We start from the raw sequence: 15757 nt of genomic DNA on the forward strand, positions 1-15757 counted from the left end.
TGTATGTAAAAACTCTTTTACTTTTTTTGAGCATGTTTTTAGAACTTTGAGTTCCAAATTCTCTCCCTTCTTCCCTACCCACCCACCCTCCTTGAGAAGGCAAGCAATTCAACCTAAGCCATACATGTATCCTTATGCAAAACACTTCCATGACAGTCATGTTGTGAAAGAATAACTATATTTCCCTCCATCTTATTCCTGTCCCCCTTTATTCAACTTTCTCCCTTGACCCTGTCCCTTTGCAGAAGTGTTTGCTTTTGATTACCTACACCCCATGATCTGCCCTCCCTTCTATCATACCCCCTCTCTTATCCCCTCTCCCCCTACTTTCCTGAAAGTAGGTTAAGATACCCAGCTGAGTGTGTATGTCAAATCTCATGACAGCAAGATTCACTCATTCCCTTTAAACTGCCCCCTCTTCCCTTCCAACAGAACTGCTTTTTCTTGCCACCTTTATGTGAGATAATTTCCCCCATTCTATCTCTCCCTTTCTCTTTCTCCCAATATATTCCTGTCTCACCCCTTAATTTCACTTTATTTTTTTAGCTACCATCCCTTCATATTCAACTCACCCTGTGCCCTTTGTCTCTCTCTATATGTATATTCCCTTCAGCTACCCTAATACTGAGGCCTCATGAATTATACGCATCATCTTTTCAAGTAGGAATGTAACCGAAACAGCTCACCTTTAGTAACTCCCCTATGATTTCTCTTTCCTGTTTACCTTTTCATGCTTCTCTTGATTCTTGTGTATCTGAAAGTCAAATTTTACACTCAAGTCTGGTCTTTTCATTGGGAAATCTTGAAAGTCCTCTATTTGCTTGAAAAATCCATATTTTGACCTGAATTATTATACTCAGTTTTGCTGGGTAGGTGACTCTTGGTTTTAATCCTATCTCCTTTGACCTCTGGAGTATCATATTCCAAGCTCTTCGATCCCTTAATGTAGAAGTTGCTAGATCTTATATTATCCTGATTGTGTTTAGCCACTGCTCAAACTGTTTCTTTCTGGGGCAGCTAGGTGGCGCAGTGAGTAGTGCATGGGCCCTGGAATCAGGAGGACCTGAGTTCAAATGTGGCCCCAGACACTTGACACATATTCCAGCTGTGTGACCTTGGGCAAGTCACTTAACCCCAATTGCCCTGCCAAAAAACAAACAAAAAAAAACAAAACAAAAATTGTTTCTTTCTGGCTGCTTGCAATATTTTCTCCTTGATCTGGAAACTGGAATTTGGCGACAACATTCCTAGGAGTTTTCTTTTTGGGATCTTTTTCAAGAGGTGATTGGTGGATTCTCCCAATTTCTATTTTACCCTCTGGTTCTAGAATATCAGGGCAGTTTTCCTTGATAATTTCCTGAAAGATGATGTCTAGGATCTTTTTTTGATCATGGCTTTGAGGTGGTCCAATAATTTTTAAATTATCTCTCCTGGATCTATTCTCTAGATCAGTGGTTTTTCCAATGAGATATTTCACATTGTCTTCCACTTTTTCAATCTTTTGGTTCTATTTTATAATTTCTTGATTTCCCATAAAGTCACTAGCTTCCACTTGCTCCATTCTAATTTTTTTTTAAATAATTTATTTTTTGTCCTTTTGAATTTTATCATTTTTATTTAATATTTTAGTTTTCAACATTGATTTCCACAAGATTTTGAGTTACAAATTTTCTCCCCATTTCTACTCTCCCCCCCCATTCCAAGATGGCATATATTCTGATTGCCTCGTTCCCCAGTCAGCTTTCACTTCTGTCACTGCACTCCCCCCACCCCCATCTCGTTTCCCCTTACTTTCTTGTAGGGCAGAATAGATTTCTATGCTCCATTCCCTATACATCTTATTTCTCAGCAGCATGCAAAAAATAACTTTTTTTTGAGCATCTGCTTTTAAGACTTTGAGTTCCAAATATTCTCCCCTCTTCCCTTCCCAGCCACCCCCCCCTAGAAAGGCAAGAAATTCAACATAGATCACAGCTGTATCATTATGTAAAATACTTCTACAATGCTCATGCTGTGAAAGGCTAACTATATTTCCTTCTATCCTATCCTGTCCCCCTTTATTCAATTTTCTCCTTTGACCTTGTCCCTTTTCAAAAGTATTTGCTTTTCATTACCTCTTCTCCCTATCTGTCCTCCCTTCTATCATCCCCCCTTTTTTATCCCCTTCCCCTTACTTTCCTGTGGAGTAAGATACTCATTTGAGTGTGTATGTTATTCCCTCCTAAGGTTGAATATGATGAGAGTAAGATTCACTCATTCCCCCTCACCTGTCCCCTCTTCCCTTCCAACAGAACTGCTTGTTCTTGCCACTTTTATGTAAGATAATTTACCTCATTCTATCTCTGCCTTTCTCCCTCGCTCAATATATTCCTCTCTCACCCCTTAAGTTTATTTCATTTTCTTAGATATCATCCCTTCATACTCAACCCACCCATGTTGCGACAATCTGCTAGCAGCTGCTGAAGGGGGTAAGACCCACCAACAACCAGCACACAGAATGCTGCAAGCACAGGTTCTTTTGATCTGCTTTACTAAGGAAAGCAACGTTAAGGGGTTAACAATCTTACTTTAATCCAACATACAAATATCATTCACTCAGCTCAGGGGGAAAAGCCAGCACCCTGAGCTTCAGGGCAAATACAAACAGAGCAAATAAACATGAATCAACAGACAGATTTCTGTCTGACAAATTCACAATATACAGTTACCAGAGAAGCATCAATATCTGAGTTTTCTCCAAAGCCGGGGAGCTCATAACAATGGCTGGCCCATTTCAAGCGCCACTCCTGCTGTAGCTCAGAGCTCCAAAAGAGAAAGCCAACCTCTGGGTTTATATATCTTGTTCAGGGTCAAAGGTGAGTCACACATGCGACTCACCCACATGACCTAAAATCTTCAAAAAATGAGACTTAAACCCACGTGGTCCAAAAGCCTCTGATGTCACAAACATCACTCAAAACCAGGTAAACTAGGTTTTCCCTTGAGGCAAGTAGGTAGATCATCAACGACTCTTAATTTAATCAAGGAAACAAAGGCCAAACTCTTCAAGGGCAGTTGGTTGAATAAGTGCTAAGAGCCCATCTTGATTGCCAATACACCCTGTGCCCTCTGTCTATAAATATATGTGTGTATGTGTATACACACACACACACACACACACACACATTTCCTTCAACTACCCTAATACTGAGAAAGGTCTCATGAACTACACACATCATCCTTCCATGTAGGAATATAAACAAGACAGTTCAACTTTAGTAAGTCCCTTATGAATGCGTTTACTTTTTCATGCTTCTCTTGATTCTTGTGTTTGAAAGTCACATTTTCTATTCAGCTCTGGCCTTTTCACTGAGAAAGCTTGAAAGTCCTCTATTTTATTGAAAATCCATATTTTGCCTTGGAGCATTATACTCAGTTTTGATGGGTAGGTTTTAATCCTAGCTCCTTTGACCTCCAGAATATCATATTCCAAGCCCTTCAGTCCCTTAACGTAGAAGCTGCTAGATCTTGTGTTATCTTGATTATGATTCCACAATACTCAAATTGTTTCTTTCTGGCTGCTTGCACTATTTTCTCCTTGACCTAGGAACTCTGGAATTTGGCAACAATATTCCTAGGAGTTTTCTTTTGGGGATCTTTTTCAAGAGGTGATCAGTGGATTCTTCCAATTTCTATTTTACCCTCTGGTTCTAGAATATCAGGACAGTTTTCCTTGATAATTTCTTGAAAGATGATGTCTAGGCTCTTTTTTTTGATCAGGTAGTCCAATAATTTTAAAATTATCTCTCCTGGATCTATTCTCCAGGTCAGTGGTTTTTCCAATGAGATATTTCACCTTGTCTTCCATTTTTTCACACCTCGGGTTCTGTTTTACAGTATCTTGATTCTCATAAAGTCACTAGCTAACACTTGCTCCAATCTAATTTTTAAGGTGGTATTTTCTTCAGTGGTCTTTTGGACCTCCTTTTCCATTTGGCTAATTCTCTCTTTCAAGGCATTCTTCTCCTCATTGGCTTTTTGGAGCTCCTTTGACATTTGGGTTAGTCTATTCTTTAAGGTGGTATTTTCTTCAGTATTTTTTTGGGTCTCCTTTAGCAAGTCATTGACTTATTTTTCATGGTTTTCCCACATCACTCTCATTTCTCTTTCCAATTTTTCCTCTACTTCTCTTACTTGCTTTTCCAAATCCCTTTTGAGCTCTTCCATGGCCTGAGACCAATTCCTGTTTTACTTGGAGGCTTTTGATGTAGGCTCTTTGACTGTTTTCTTCTTATAGCTGTATGTTTTGATCTTCTTTGATCTTCTAGAATGTAAGTCCTTTTTTCCTGCCTGCTCATGTTCCCAGCCAACTAATTGACTCTTGAGCTTTTTGTCAGGGTATGACTGCCTTCAGAGTGGACAGTGCTTTGTCCCAAGCTTGAGGGGCCTTGCACCGCTCTTTTCAGAGCTACTTCTAAGCAACCACATGCTATACCACACCAGTTTCTTCCTCCTCCAAGAACTACCAACCAGGACCATGACCCAGATCCAAGCAGTATAATGCAAGAGAACCCTCTCTCTGTGCCAGCAAAGTGCTCCCTGCACTCCTGCTCTGATCCACCACTTGATTCCTCTCACCAGGTGGGCCACTGGCCAGGAAGCAGTCATAGCTGGAGCTCTGGAAGCAGCTCCAGGAGCTTTCTGCTGCTGCTGCCCTGCCACCTCTGCCACCCCCAGGGCTGGCACACTTCTCTAACCCATACCCAGCAGTTTTCCCACTGACCTGCTCCATGGTCTTTGGCGTTTGTGGGTTGAGATGCCTGTAATGGCTACAGCTCAGTGATTCATGGCCCTGATGCCTGCTCTGCCTGACTCCTAGTCTGTTTTGTTCTTGTGTGGCCCATGTTGGGCTGCGCTCCACTCCCAGTACAGTGTAATAGACCCTTCCCAGCCACCATGCAGGCCGTCCTGAGCTGGAGACCTGCTTCCCTCTGCTGTTTTGTGGGTTCTGTAACTCTAGAATCAGTTCAGAGCCACTTTTTACAGGTGTTTGGAAGGATCTGGGGGAGAGCTTGAGTGAGTCCCTGTTTTCCAGCTGCCATCTGGACTCCGCCCCCTCCCAATTTGATTTTCTTTAGATTTAGAAGCCATTCTATTTTCATATGTATGCATATATATATATGAATGTATTTAGATGCTATGTTATTAGGTACATAAATATTATATATTGGTAGTAATTTGTTATCTGTGGTGACTAAATATAATAATAATTCCCTGCTTATCTTTTATAGTAGTCCTTTTACACACAGTAATTCTATATACAACCAAACAAAACCAACCAAGAACAGCCAGATTTTCAGAATACATATGCTAGAAAATATTTGAGAGTTTAACCTCCAAGAATCATGCAAGGAATGTATGAATCAAACTATAAAACACTTTTTGCAGAAATAAAGACAGACCTAACACATTAATTGCTCAGGAGTAGATGAAGCTAATATGATAAAAATTACAACACTACCTAAATTAATTTACTTATTCAGTGTTGGTCCAAACCTCCAAAAGAGTATCTTATTAACTTAGGAAAAAAAAATAAAGTTCCTATAAAGAACAAAAGATCAAGAATTTCAAGGGTAATATAGAAAAAAAGAGGAAGAAGTGTAGGGGCCTGTCAAGAGCAGATTTCATACTACAAAGCTGCGACATTAATATGATTTGGTAACTAGACGTGGTAGTGACCTATTCCTATAATCATTGATTAGAGAAGGTGAAAGTGGTAGATCATTTGAATTTCAGAGTTCTGAGCTGTGGGCCAATAAAAAAAAATATGTCAATGTAATGTCTGCAATAAATCTGGCACAAGGAGCAGCCAGGTGGCATAGTGAGTAGAGCACCAGCCCTGGAGTCAGGAGGACCTGTGTTCAAATTCGGCCTCAGACACTTGACACACTTACTAGCTGTGTGACCTTGGGCAAGTCACTTAACCCCAAATTGCCCTGCCTTACCCCCTCCAAAAAAAAAATGTCTGGCACAAATGTAATGAGATTGCAGTAGTAAAGGGTCACCAGGATGCCAAAGGACAGATGAATCTATTCAGGCCTAAATAACACAAGTTAAAGCTTCCATGCCAGCAAGTATTGGGATCAGTCTTGTGACTGGCCACTGAACCTCCAACCTAAGCAAAACTGGGAAACCTAGTCACAAGAGAGATACAAAGAAAAACAGAAACAGAGAAATTTGGTACTGACTGAAAAGACAATAAACAGTTCAACTACACAATATATAGAAGTAAACAAATTAAGTAGCGTAATGCTTGATAAACCCAAAGACCCTAACTTGTGGGAGAAGAAGTCACTATTTGATGAAAACTGCTGGGAAACTGGATAGCAGTTTGGTAGAAATTAGGTTTAGAATAAATTCATATCATATACCAAAATAAACACCAAATGGATACATGACCCACATATAAAGTCATAATCATAAAAATCAGAGGAAAAAGGAAGAAATTACCTTTCACAACTATGGATAGGGGAAGAGTTCATGATTAAACAAGTGACAGAGAGAATCACATAAGATAAAATGAACAATCTTAATTATAAAAAATTGAAATATTTTCTACAAACAAAATCAAAGCAGGTAAAATTAGAAGAGAAACAGGTAACCGGGGGAAGTAGGGGAGGGCAGGGGCAGAGAAGAATCTCTGCAGCAAGTTTCTCTGATAAAGAAACCCTCTCATTTCCAAGATAAATAAGCAAGAGGTTAGCAATTCATCAATAGAAAAATTGTTAAAGAATATGAACAGGCAGTTTTCAAAAGAAATCCAAACCATGAACGATCATATAAAAATGCTCTAAATCATTAATAACTAGAGAAGTGCAAATTAAAAAAAATTTTACAAAATGATAAATATTAGAGGGGCTATGGAAAAATAGCTACAACAGTTTGCTGGGAACTGGAAACTATGGAACTATGCCCAGAAAGTTACCAAACTGAATACTTTTTGACCCAGCTCTACTGCTACTAGGCCTATCCTTGCAAGAAATTTTTAATAAGAGAAAAAGGAGGGGCAGCTAGGTGACACAGTGAGTAGAGCACTGGCTCTGGAGTCAGAAGGACCTGAGTTCAAATCTAACCCCAGACACTTGACATATTTACTAGCTGTGTGACCTTGGGCAAGTCACTTAACCCCAACTACCCTGTCTTCCACCCTCCAAAAAAAACAAATTTTAAAAAAAGAGAGAAAAAGGATCTACATGTACAAAAATATTTATAGCAGCTTTCTTTGTCATAGACAAAAGTCAGAAACTAAGGGGATATCCTACTGAGGAATGGCTGAACAAACTGTGGTATATGAATTTAATAGAATATTCCTGTGCTATAAGAAATGATGAAATACAAAATTTCAGAGGAAATTGAGATCCTTATGAATTGATATAGAGTCAAAGAGTTGAACTAGTAGAAAAATTCACAAAATGCTAATATTCAAGAAAAAAATCTGAAAGACTTTAGATCTCTGATCAATGCAATAATAAGCCACAAATCTAAAATGCAAAAATGAAACAAGCCACTCACTTCATCTCACTCAACTCCTGATAGAGGTGATAAATTTAAATCTAGAAAGAAACATAAATTTCTGGACCTGACTAATGTAAGAGGTTATATTTCCAAACTATGTAGTTATGAATTGAGGAATTTTCTAGAAACATATATGCTTAATGAAGAAAAAAAGGTTAATTGTAGCAACAGATTTTTTTTTAAACACTTTTTAAAACATTTTTTAAACACCTGTTAGCTGGAAAAATTTTTTTTTAAAAAGTAGGAGACCCCTAATTTTTTCATGTTCTAAGACTATCTCACATTTTTTCTGGCACTTATTCCTTTCAATGGGCTTTTTGCATATATATACATTATTTGATCTGTCCCTAGGGCCTAATCATGAAGCAAGAGTGAAATAAAATCAGCGTACCACCTGAATGCTCTGTTGGTTTAGGTCAAGAGACCTAGGAAAAGTCTCCAGCATGCTGAATGGACTCCTTATGGAAGCTTTATTGGAGGTCATGGAGTAGAGTCACATGATCAGAAGGTGTAGATGGTTTGTAACCAATATCATTTCATTTTTGCTTACCTTTGCAAATGTTTTCTTATAATGTGTTTAAATCTGCCTCTTTTCAACTTCTACCCACAAATTCTTGGTTCCACCCCTTAGGCAAAGCAGAATAAGTCTAATCCTTCTTCCACATGACAGCTTTTTAAACTAAATCTAGAAAGCCATCATGTCCTTCTTAAATATTCTCTTCTTCAGACAAACATTCTCAGTTCCTTAAACTAATCTTCATATAATATGGCTAATATTGGAATTTATTTTGCTTGCCTATGCACCTGTTACAAGGGTTTTGTTTTTCCTTTTTTTTATCACTGAAGTGAGGAGGTAGGTAAAGGTGAACAGGTAAGAGAGGGCCAGGTATATAATTCTATTTCCCCCAACCCCCCCCCCAAAAAAAGAAAAGAAGGAATGATAGAAGGAATTACAAAGAAACAACGCAGCTTTGAAGGTTATATTTTGAATATATCAATGATTAAAAAGTAAAATCAAGCTTTACGTAATGAATTTGCAGCTTTATGTACGTTTCCTATTCTACGACGTATGTGAAAATGCTTTTTACGTGGCACTGAAGTTCAGAATAAAAATTAAAATTAAGTTAAAAATATTTTTAGAAGAAAGTATTTAGAATTCTGTCTCCCCAAATCACTGAGCTGTACATAAACTTGCCCTGCAATATCAGTAATAATTATATAACACAAAGAGATCAAAGAGGAAAGGTACCTATACGTATAAGTATAAATACTAATACAGTACTTCTTTTTGTCGTAGCATAGAACTAGAAACAAATAGGGTGTCCATCTATAGTGGTATGACTGAAAAAATTATGTCTTATGAATATAATGAAATATTGCCACAGTTAGAAATGATGAAAGGGACGGTTTCAATAGGAACCTGGTAAGACTTGCATGAACTAATGAAGAGGGATGTGAAAAGAATCGAAAGAACAATTTAAATAATAATATTGTGAAGAAAAACATGTAGGAAAGATTTAAGAACTCTTATGATATGAGAATTTCTGGCTCAAGCTTCTTTGCTAAGAAAAACGCTTTCCAGTCTGTATCTTGAACTTCTAAACATTGTTGCCAAAACCTAGAAAGTCACACAACCTGCTGAAGTTTGCCAAAATCAAGCTTAGGATATAAACTACAGCTTCAGTTTTGACCTTGACCTTCCTGATACAGATAGAGCCTTATTTTCCCCTTCTGTTGTTTGTTTCCTAATGTGTAATCCTTTCCCTTTCCATTCTGCTTTCAGTAAAATTTCACCGTACCCTTTCATTCATTCTGAATTTCTAATGAAACTGTTGCTCTATGCTCAATGACTTTATGTACAGTGAAGACTTCTCTGAGCATAACAAAACTGCACCAACTACTTCTGCATCACTGATTCAGTGACTGACAACAGGACCTAATCAATGAATGCTCAGATAATTTTATCTCAATTATTGGTGACCCCAAATATGACAGACTAGGTTGGATCAAGACTGAGTTTTCCAATCTAGTAACTTCCAGCATGCAAAAGGTAGATTTTACCTAGGGAGATTTATAGGCAGAAAAAATAGACTGGCTGCGTAAGTTGTAATCTTATCTAGAAAACTGCAGAGACAGATTAGTGTTCCGTGTACTTGTCAATATCATCCTGTCTACTTCACCTGAATAATTTATTAGACAGAAACTACTGAACTCTGGAGTGACCAGTCTGGCCATCACTCCAATGCCCTGAGGAGTATGGCATTGGATCGAAAACAAGGGCTGGGCTGAGAGAGTTTGTGTCTTAACAGGAAGGCCTCTTGTTTCTTCATTTTTCTGATTAAATACTTGGGATAGGACTCAGATTCTTCTAAACCTTGTACTCTCACTGTTATTTCCTACAGGGAAATAAGAGACTTGTTTGTCATTTGTAATTACCGTATTGTCTTGGCTAAATGTATTGTCTTGTCTACTCTCCCTATCTAAATCCTAGGTAATGTTGGTCTGGACTGACATAAATCTTGAGTGGTCAAGAGGGTCCCTATACATCTGACACAAGTCTAAATTCTGTCCTAAATAGTCAGTGATCATTATAGGACCCCTCAGGTTCTGGTAACTCTGGTCTGGTTATGGTAATTCTAGTTTTTGGCAAGAGCCTATACATTTGGAAGCTAAATTACTCCTGGCTGAATCCATTCCCAATATGGAAACTCTGGTCTGGTTAAATTGTTTTAAAAAATATGTTTAGACTAGTTTAGGCCAAAAAACAATATTCTTGACCCCAGAGATGATTCTCCCCACCCCCACCCTGGGGCTTTTATTTCTTTATTTCTTTTTAGTTTTCAACATTCACATTTATAAGATTTTGAGTTCTAACTTTTCTCCTTCCTTCCCCACCACCATCCAAGACGGCATGCAACCTGACAGAGGCTATACATGTACAATTATATTAAACATATTTCCACACTAGTCATATTGTAAAGAAGAATCAGAACCAAAGGGAATAACCACAAGAAAGGAAAAAAAAGAGAAAATAGTATGCTTCAATTTGCATTCAGACTCTAGTTCTTTCTGTGGATATGGACAGCATTTTTCATGGTGAGTCTTTTGAAATTGTCTTAGATCACTGCATTGCTGAGAGGACCTAAGTCTATCAAAGTTGGTCATCACACAGTGTTGCTGTTACTATGTACAATGTTGTTCTGATTTTGATCACTTCACTTGGCATCAGTTCATGCACATCTTTCCAGATTTTTCTGAAATACACCTGCTCACTATTTCTTATGGAACAAGAGTATTCCATTACATTCATATACCACAACTTGTTCAGCCATTTGAGGGATGATCATTTAATTTTAAGATATTGGATACACTTAAGTTAATTGTTGAAACTTTATACCTAAAACAGTTCTGCCCAGTGTCTACAATTACTGCAATTCTGATGCAGTAATAAATATTGTTTATTTAAGACAATAAACAAAGAGCAACTCTTACCCTTTAATTAAATTTTTATTTCTTTTAATTCTTAATGTTATTGATTTATTTGAAAAGATACTTTATTTTATGATTTGCTTAAACCTTTAAACAAATTGCATATTAAAGGATTATAGATAATCCATTTTTGAATTCAAGTATACATCACTGTTTGTTACCATGCAGAGAGAATGTCATTGTATATAGTTTCTTATAACCTGTGATATATATTAAGTTGTATTTTTTATTAAAGTAATGAACCATATCAAGAGAATTTGTCTATATAGATGAACTAGGTATTTTCAGACACTATACCTCAGGGATTCTTGGAGACACCATTTAGTAAAGGTGGAGAGATTTGTACAGTATTGGACATGTGCAAGAGACTAGCATAATTAAATGGAAATGGTATATTCACAATAGAATGAAAACAGGCAAAAGTGGAGTTTCTGCTCTACATGAATCTACAGCCAATGTAGACACTGAGGGAAATGATAAACCCCCTAAACCAAGGCAACAGTTGGTACAATCCTTGGTAAAATGGAATGAGGGATATGATGGATTAACTGAAGAACAGAAAAAACATGTATGGTTTACTGATGAGACAGCAAAATATTTGGGCCATAAAAGACAATGGAAAGCAATAGCCTATAACCCATGTACTAAGTGGACTTTGGAAAGTACTGGGACAGGTGGAAGTAGTCAATATGCTGAACTTACGGTAGTACATCAATCTGTTAAAACACAAAAAGGAAGACAGTGTCATATATTCACTGATTCATGGGCAGTACCTAATGGGTTAGCTACAAGGATGCACATGTGGAAAAATCAAAACTGGGAAATTCATGGTATACAAGTTTGGGGCAAAGAATTATGTGAAGATATACGGGACATGTCTTTGGTTACTACTTTGTCAGTTTTTCATGTAGATGCTCAAGTGGCCCTCACTATCCCAGAATGTGAGTACAATGCACATGCTGTTTGACTAGCAAAGATTGCTATTCAACATACTGTTGCTGCTCTGACACCAACTAATGATCTGGTACTAGCAAAATGGATTCACCAAATGGCTGGCCATTTAGGGTTCCAGATCACATACTGGTGGGCACAAGATCAAAGTATTAATATCTCTCATTCATTGTTAAGGTAATAGAGGAATATCACATATGTCAATTGGCAAAAGAAAGAACTGTTCCTAGGGTAGTAACTGGGGAAATAGCAAAGGGAAAAGTTCCAGCCCAGATTTGGCAGATAGATTATATTGGACCACTACCCCAAGATAAAGGATGCAAATTTATATGTACTTGTGTTGACACCTATTCAGGTGTACTAGTAGCTTGCCCTTATAAGAATGCAACCCAGAAAAACACCTATAAAACTCTAGATATCATAAGTCTATATTATGGAACCCCAATGCAGAGTCAAAGTGACAATGGGTCACATTTCAAAGGTAATGAAGAGATACTGTATACTGAACAATATAGAGTGGATAGACCATATTCCATATTATCCAACAAGCATCTGGGTTAACAGAAAGAATGAATGGATTATTGAAAGAATAGCTAAGGAAGTTAAGTTCTAATAATTCATATCAACATTGGAAGGATAATTTGTTCACTTGTAGGGAGTTAGTGCTGACCCCGGGGCTGCTCGGACCCTAGCGCTTGGCCTGTTTCCTGGGTAAAACCAGACAGGCTTAGTAGGAGTTGGAACAGTAGGTGCCCGGAGGAAAGACTTCCGTCCCTAACAGCCCCCCCTCTTGCTCTGATAGCCATCCTTTCTCATGCAGGCAGAGTCCATCCACCAAAGACTCACAAAACCAGTAGGAGGAACACAGCTGGCCACTACCTAATGCTCTTGAACCAGTGCCTAACACAAACATGCTTTAATTAATGGGAACTTCTTTGATACTTTACAAGGGCATCCTGCCCCGTGCCTCACATAGCTCATACAGTTCTGATAATCAGTTTGTATCCTGCCCGAGCCTTCCCAGGCCTCCTTGGATACTGTAGAACAGCACTCCCCTCCTGTTCCCAGCCTTCCCTGTCACTGTAGAATAGCACTCCCCTCCTGTTCCCATACTCCTATGGAAACCACCTTACCACAGCCCTAGTTTTCCCATACGCTTGTAGGCAGCATAGTTTACAATAATCCAGATTCTTCCCACCAGATATCGCTACTAATCTAAGTGCAACAATACATTACTGAAGCACATCTCTTTTCCCATGCTTTCATTCCCTTGAACACCTCCTTCTGCTTATGTAGTGCAAAACCTATAAATATGGATAATAATAATCGGAGTTATAACCATCATTGCTCCTGCCTCATCATTGCGTACTGAGATAGGGCAACTTGCTGGTCAAGACCCTAGCATTCACTACTTTACGTAATTTGAATAATAGACCATTGGGAGGAAGTACACCTTTAGACAGAATGAAGACCTCAAATCTTCAAATTAAAAAACAGCAAAGATATTAGATCCCAAATACTGAACACTGAACTGTGAGGGAAGATGTCCTACTACCCAATCCAGGAACACATGGTTTGGAAGGATATGATTTACACTGTCGTACTGCTAATTAAGGTGGGACTTTTTTTTTACTGTTTTAGAATGCTAAATTAATTGAGTGTCTTTGATTGAGCCTTACTAAGTGCAACGCTCCAGGCCCATACCCTTTTGCTAACTAGGTGCTAAGCTCCAGGCTAACTAGGTGTAAATCCTCGAGCCCTGAACAGGGAATAAAAACCCAAAGGTTAGCATTCAGTCTGGGGCTCTCACTCATGGAGGAGTGTTGATGTGGAGACTCTAGGCAGCTGATGTTAAGAGCCCCCAGGCTTGTGAACCCAGATGTTGATGCTTTACTGGTAACTATGAGTTATGATTTGGTCTGTTTATATTGTATATGTTTGTAATCTGTTTGTACTTGCTCTGAAGTTCAGGGTCCTGGCTTTTCCTCCTGAACTAAGTGAGTTACATTTGTATGCTGGATTAAAGTAATTAAAGTTAACCCCTTAACATTACTTTCCTTAGTAAAACAGATAAAAAGAACCTGTGTTAGCGGCCTTCTGTGTGCTGGTTGTTGTTGGTTTTACACAGCCACAGTAGCTGCTAGCTGAATTGTTACTACAACTGTTTTCAGGACTTTTGGTTAGACAGAAAAGAAATAAGAAAAATCTCTACTGGAATGTTCATAAGAATTCCTAAGAATCATTTTGGACAGGTATTACGTAAATCAGAATTAGCAGCTCAGGGAATACATGTACTGGCTGGAGTGATAGATTCTAATTATCAAGGAGAAATTATTGTAACATTCCAAAATTTAGGTGAAGAATCTATACAGTTTTTAAAAAATGATAGAATAGTTCAAGTGATTATTATTTCTTGTGAAACAATACCCCTTATGAAAACTGACCCTCCTTCTGAAATAACTATCAGAGGAATTGAAGGGTTTTGTTCTGCTGATAGAATAAAATTGGGAGCTTAAATATGGGTAAAGCAGAAGCCAGACAATGTTGCAAGGGTTACAGAAATTATAAGACATGGGAACAATAACACTGTAACTGCTGTTTATTCAGGTGAAGATGATTACCAAATTGTACCTTTGATTCATGTATTCTGCTGTGAACGAGGCTATCATAATGGGTTCATGGACTCCAGAAGCACCCTGCTTCTGGTTATTGTCTTCTTGTTTCTTTCTGGCTTTTTGTCTGTTAAATTTGTTTGCTAGATTTGCTTCCTGCAGGCTTAGTACCATCCACCTGCAGACGCCTGATTGCTTAAGCTAGATGTCGTCCCCTGATGTCACCCCTGGACTTGGCATCAACCAAGCTCCAGATGCCAGGTAAAGAACTGACCTCTCGATTGGGACTCTTGACCTCTTGGGGCAGGGACAGCTCTATGTTCAATTTCAGCAGGAAGAAGCTATGGAGAATGAGACCATCGCCCCTTACCCCAAGAATATGAGCCCCATTCGTTCAAGGGGGGAATGATAATATTGTTTTATATGCATATTTTGTGTTATCCCTGTTATACTGTTGTAAACTTCTATTGACACCAGTTATCCCAAAACTCCTACTGACCTATGTAATGGATAAGCAAGATCCTGGGGCCAAACACTATGGTAATATAAATTTGAAGATCTTTCCCACCCATTAATAGGCCCATGTGACCTGCTTACATCACAGGAAGCCTTACTAAGTCACATGTGGTAGGAGGAGCTTGCTGAAGGAGAGGAACAGGAAAGGGTGGAGCACTGAGGTATTTGCCCTCAAATTTACAACCATGTAGAAAAACTAATAGTTTTTAACAATGCCACCTCCACTCAAACCTTCATCTTCACAGGAACCTTGAACTCTACCCTCAGAATTTCCTGGGCTATTACAGATGACTTCTTGGCCAGAACCTGGCCTGCATTATACTTCTTCACCACCAGCTCCAAATCACATAGTTTCACAAGTACCATCCAACCACCCCCTTTCCAGCTCTCTTTAATGTGACATCATAGCCCATTATAAAGTAACCTCTGTGAAGGCAGAGGCTTTCTTTCTTGCCTATATTTTGTATACATGGTACTTACCACCACTTAATACTATTTAATAAGCAGTTTATCTATCTCATGTAAATCAGTCATGGCTCCACTCTATATTCATGTGAGTATGACAATTATATCAAAAGATATTAATCAAGTTGATGAAAAGTCATAAGCATATACAACTCAAAGTTTATTAGTGT

The 15757-nt window shown here is 38.3% G+C and overlaps 1 protein-coding gene across 2 annotated transcripts in view; it reads right to left on the reverse strand.

Moving 5' to 3' along the window:
* IPO8 (importin 8) overlaps positions 1 to 15757 on the reverse strand; it is a 190420-nt gene that overhangs the window by 16921 nt on the left and 157742 nt on the right. The gene's annotated exons all lie outside the window — the stretch shown is intronic.

The sequence above is a fragment of the Trichosurus vulpecula genome, chromosome 5 (genome assembly GCF_011100635.1).
Source record: "Trichosurus vulpecula isolate mTriVul1 chromosome 5, mTriVul1.pri, whole genome shotgun sequence".
In the NCBI taxonomy this organism is placed as follows: Eukaryota; Metazoa; Chordata; class Mammalia; order Diprotodontia; family Phalangeridae; genus Trichosurus; species Trichosurus vulpecula.